This window comes from Triticum aestivum, chromosome 1A, assembly GCF_018294505.1.
Source record: "Triticum aestivum cultivar Chinese Spring chromosome 1A, IWGSC CS RefSeq v2.1, whole genome shotgun sequence".
In the NCBI taxonomy this organism is placed as follows: Eukaryota; Viridiplantae; Streptophyta; class Magnoliopsida; order Poales; family Poaceae; genus Triticum; species Triticum aestivum.
Window position 1 is genome coordinate 276,853,535 of NC_057794.1, and position 5,488 is coordinate 276,859,022.

The 5,488-nt window shown below is 43.1% G+C and overlaps 1 long non-coding RNA gene across 2 annotated transcripts; it reads right to left on the minus strand.

Annotated features, from left to right (window-relative positions):
* Positions 1 to 2,997: 2,997 nt before the first annotated feature.
* Positions 2,998 to 4,945, minus strand: LOC123045806 (uncharacterized). Of its 2 annotated transcripts, none has more exons than XR_006421587.1 (3): positions 3,752 to 4,945; positions 3,166 to 3,261; positions 2,998 to 3,074 (listed from the first exon to the last, which is right to left on the minus strand). It is a non-coding gene; the product is annotated as an uncharacterized lncRNA (long non-coding RNA). The 2 variants fall into 2 exon arrangements; XR_006421585.1 differs by having other exon boundaries at positions 3,010 to 3,074; positions 3,160 to 3,261.
* Positions 4,946 to 5,488: the final 543 nt, after the last annotated feature.

Consider the following 5,488-nt stretch of genomic DNA (forward strand, 5'->3'; position numbering starts at 1 on the left):
TACGATAGGATGGTATCCTCCTCTAAATGATTTAAGTGACTTGACTTGGCGCATGTTCACACATGTAGTTGAAACAAAATCAACATAGCCTTCACGATATTTATGTTCATGGTGGATTAATTTTAATGCATGTTCATGACTATTGTCGCTCTCTAGCTGATCGCTTCCCAGTCTTTTGCTAGCCTTCACCTGTACTAAGTGGGAATACTGCTTGTGCATCCAATCCCTTAAACCCCAAAGTTATTCCACATGACTCCACTATACCTACCTATATACGGTATCTACATGTTGTTCCAAGTAAATTTGTATGTGCCAAACTCTAAACCTTCAAATAAATATCCTGTTTTGTATGCTCGAATAGCTCATGTATCAATTAGGGCTGTCTGTATCTTCCATGTTAGGCGGGTTATTCTCAAGAGGAGTGGACTCCGCCCCTCACTCACGAGATAAATGGCTGGTCACCGGGATGCCCAGTCCCATGCTTTATGCAAACTCAATCAAAATAATTGCAAACAAAACTCCCCCTGGGACTCTTGTTAGTTGGAGGCACTCGTTGTTTCAAGCAAGCCATGGATTGATGCTTGTTGGTGGAAGGGGGAGTATAAACTTTACCATTCTGTTTGGGAACCGCCTATAATGTGTGTAGAATGGAAGATATCACCATCTCTTGGTTGTTATGTTGACAATGAAAGTATACCGCTCAAAATATTATTCACCTCCATTTCAAAACCGAGCTCTGGCACCTCTACAAATCCCTGCTTCCCTCTGCGAAGGGCCTATCTATTTACTTTTATGTTGATTCATCCTCCTCTTATTAAAAGCACTAGTTGGAGAGCACCGCTGTCATTTGCATTCATTACTGTTAGTTTACATTGAGTATGACTTGACTGGATCTCTTTTACCATGAATTACAATGTCTAGTCAGTCCTTGGTCTTTAAAGGTGCTCTGCATTTATGTTTTGCGGTCTCAGAAAGGACTAGCGAGATACCATCTTGTTATATCATATTATGATTGTTTTGAGAAAGTGTTGTCATCCGAGATTTATTATTATGGTTCGCTAGTTGATTATGCTATTGATATGAGTAAACTTGCGACCTATGTGTTATTGCGAATGTGGTTAGTTATAATCTTTGCTGAAAACTTGAATGCTGGCTTTACATTTTTACAACAACAAGAGCAAACAGAGTTTGTAAAATTTTTCTTTATCACTTTTAGTTTATCAACTGAATTGCTTGAGGACAAGCAAAGGTTTAAGCTTGAGGGAGTTGACACATCTCCGTCGTATCTACTTTTCCAAACACTTCTGCCCTTGTTTTGGACTCTAACTTGCATGATTTGAATGGAACTAACCCAGACTGACGCTGTTTTCAGCAGAATTACCATGGTGTTATTTATGTGCAGAAACAAACATTCTTGGAATGACCTGAAACTTCACGGAGCAACTTTTCAGAAAATATGAAAAATACCTGCAAAAGATGAAGGCTAGGGGGCCCACCACCTCTCCACGAGGGTGGGGGTGCGCCCCCTACCTCGTGGGCCCCCTATTGCCTCTCCGACTCCAACTCCAACTCCATATATTGTGTTTCGGGGAGAAAAAAATCAGAGAGAAGAAATCATCGCGTTTTACGATACGGAGCCACCGCCAAGCCCTAAAACCTTTCGGGAGGGCTGATCTGGAGTCCGTTCGAGGCTCCGGAGAGGGGAATCCGTTGCCATCATCATCATCAACCATCCTCCATCACCAATTTCATGATGCTCACCGCCGTGCGTGAGTATTCTATCGTAGGCTTGCTGGACGGTGATGGGTTGGATGAGATCTATCATGTAATCTAGTTAGTTTTGTTAGGGTTTGATCCCTAGTATCCACTATGTTCTGAGATTGATGTTGCTATGACTTTGCTATGCTTAATGCTTGTCACTAGGGCCCGAGTGCCATGATTTCAGATCTGAACCTATTATGTTTTCATCAATATATGAGAGTTCTTGATCCTATCTTGCAAGTCGATAGTCACCTATTATGTGTTATGATTCATTAACCCCAAAGTGACAATAATCGGGATACTTACCGGTGATGACCGTAGTTTGAGGAGTTCATGTATTCACTATGTGTTAATGCTTTGTTCCGGTACTCTATTAAAAGGAGGCCTTAATATCCCTTTGTTTCTATAAGGACCCCGCTGCCACGGGAGGGTAGGACAAAATATGTTATGCAAGTTCTTTTTCATAAGCACATATGACTATATTTGGAATACATGCCTACATTACATTGACGAACTGGAGCTAGTTCTGTGTCACCCTAGGTTATGACTGTTACATGATGAACCGCATCCGGCATAATTCTCCATCACCGATCCATTGCTTACGAGCTTTCCATATATTGTTCTTCGCTTATTTACTTTTCTGTTGCTATTGCTATCATCACTACAAAATACCAAAAATATTACTTTTACTACTGATACCTTTTGCTACCGTTATCACTACTATCATATTACCTTGCTACTAAACACTTTGCTGCAGATATTAAGTTTCCAGGTGTGGTTGAATTGATAACTCAGCTGCTAATACTTGAGAATATTCTTTGGCTCCCCTTGTGTCAAATCAATAAATTTGGGGTGAATACTCTACCCTCGAAAACTATTGTGATCCCCTATAATTGTGGGTTATCAAACTCCTCAGTCAGAACAAATTCCCCAGAGACCAAAAGAAATTCGTCTCTGTCACTGAAGAAATTTGACTGAACTGTATGAGATTTCCAATGGCTTGACTCGAAGGGATTGGTAGATGTAGGATTTGAGTTGAGCATCACTTGGAAATTTTTCCTTAGTATTTCCTCGACCCCCTTTAACAGTACGGTGTTTCCTATGACTCAAGAAAGAGAAAATGAAACTATGAAAACAAAAGTATTCATGCTTCATGTTCCTCGAATCAATACCAAGTCTTCAGGATCACACCAATTTCTTCACTTTCAAAGTCTTCAGAAAGTCTTCAGAAATCCAAAGTCTTCAGTCGAAGAACTTCATTTTTAGGGGTCGACTTTGTGTGTAAATATCAAACTCCTCATAGACTTATAGACCTGTGTACACTCACAAACGAATCGGTCCCTTAACCTATAAGTCTTCAATACACCAAAATCACTAAGGGGCACTAGATTTACTTACAGTTACCTAGGTTTCCCATGATAGCAGCCTCCTTTGCAAGTTCAGCAAGAAGTTTCATTCCCTCTTGTCCCTTTCTGGCCACTTCTTCCATCTTGCATCCATCTACACAAGAATATAATAATATTAACACATTCAACATCAAGAATATAGAAAAATATTCGTCACAACATAGATACGACTCAACAACACAAGCAAATATTCTCACAACATAATCATGTTTCAACAATCAAGACATATATAGTTCACAACACAAGCAAATATGATTGATATAATGTAACCAAATGTAGTTCTACAACATGAGAAAATATGGTTCTCAACACGTGCTTCAACATATCCTTATCATGCTCCCTCTCTAGATAATCAAACCTCCCTTATTTTGTTTCAAGAACATTGAAGATTTCCCTAAACTCAGGCTTCACTATAAGAGTGAGGGTTGTGCATGAGAGCAGTTTTTTCTTTCACACCACAATCATTCACCAACTTCATGACCTCCTAAATGTTGAAAAACGTAGTAGAAAACAAAAAAATTTGCATCTGCAATCACCCAAGATCAACATGAAGATGCATAATGGGTTGGGATCACGACCGTTACCGTTACCGTCACCGAGTTGCAGCGAGGGAAGAACATGTCGGTGTAGATCGTACTTGAAGTCCCTCAAACCGCCGATGAATGATCCCTCGTACCGCCCATGAACAGTCCCTCGAACCAAAGACCAAAAGCACGACCTCTCTACTTGGTTGCAAGCGTGCAACCTTCACAATCCGGCAGCGCTTCGCCATGCAAAACTAATCGTCGTTGGAGAATTAGAGGGAGAAGATTAGAACCACATTAGGTTTCTTATCTCTCCCTAATAATAAAGCACGGATTGAGTCTCTGGGTTCACCGTCACGCCTTTTTTAAATAGTCCCTACAGTTTTCTAAAATTAACCTGCAGTGCCTATTTTATTTTAGTTGATCCGGACCGTTTTGTTAAAAAAATAACTGGCCATCGCACGGAGTGTCGCTACTCCAGCCGCAGCCAGCTCCGTCTCCTCTGTCCATATCCCTCGCGTCGCCCTCCTCCTCCGCAGCCACTTCGCGCCATCACATCCCTGCTTGCACGCGACGCGAGCTCGCACCTTCCATGGTGCCTGCGCCTCCTTCTCCTTCCCATGAGATACAAAGAAGAATAGGCCGGAGGCGGATCTGGCTGCTCCGACGGCTGGACGGAGCAGATCCGGATCGAGATGGAGAGGTGGCCGGAGGTAGCCTGCTGGGTATCAGCGAGGAAGGAAGGAACCAAAGAGAGGTACACCAACGACCAAATGATGTATCAACGCCCGCCAGCGATGGCGGTGGCCTGCACAGTAAGGCAGAGAGGAGAGACGGGACAACGGCTTCACGGGCGAGCTGGGCCGAGGCGGATCCAGCTGCTCTGGCAGCGGGATGGAACAGATCCGGACCAAGATGGAGAGGTAGCCGGAGGCGGCGATCTCCAAGGTGGGTGCTGCGGTTGTTCCATGGCGGCTCTCGGAGAAAACGCGTGAGAGGGAGATTAGATTTTTTCGAAAAGGAGAGAGAGAGAGATTAGATAGAAGGAGAAGGGAAAGCCGAGAGAGGAGAGGAGGAGAGGGGCGCTGGCTGGCCTGGGGCAGAGGAGCTCCTTTGCCGATGCGATTGGAGGAGGTAGGGCGAGGCAGCGCCGGGAGGTGGCCTCGGGCGCACAGGCTCGATCTTTGGGGGAGCTGCAAGCCGGCTACTAGAGAGGCTCCCAACGAGGGCTTGTGGAGATGAAGAGAAAAGGGGGATTTTGCTGCGTTCAACCTTAGAGATAAGATGGACTGAGCTTTAAGATAAAGATCGGCTGCATAGTGTGTAGCTCCACAAGGATGTGTGGCGCACAGGTCGGGCTGATTACTTCACGCACCAGTAATTATCTCATAGTACGTGGACGTGTACACGTGTTTGTTGTCCGAATATAAATGCATATGTGCTCAGACTTTTTAGGTTGGATTTGGCTCTGTTTGTTTCCTTACACATATTAGGACACGTGCTCATATTGACTGACTATTAAGACGTGAAGACGGTAAGACTAATATATATACACATATTAGGACACACGCAATAAAAACATATAGATTGCAACGAATATAAATTGTCTTCACGAATTTTTTATCCCGGTTCATAGAAGTGCATATAATAAACATATGGTGGAACAACCACGGTTGCATCTAGGTAAAATTACTTTGAAAGTGTTGCATTCTCACCATTTTTATTGTCGGATGACATTTTAAAGATTTGTATGCTAATGTGGTATGCTTTTTCACAAGGCCTCGACAATCTGATCTA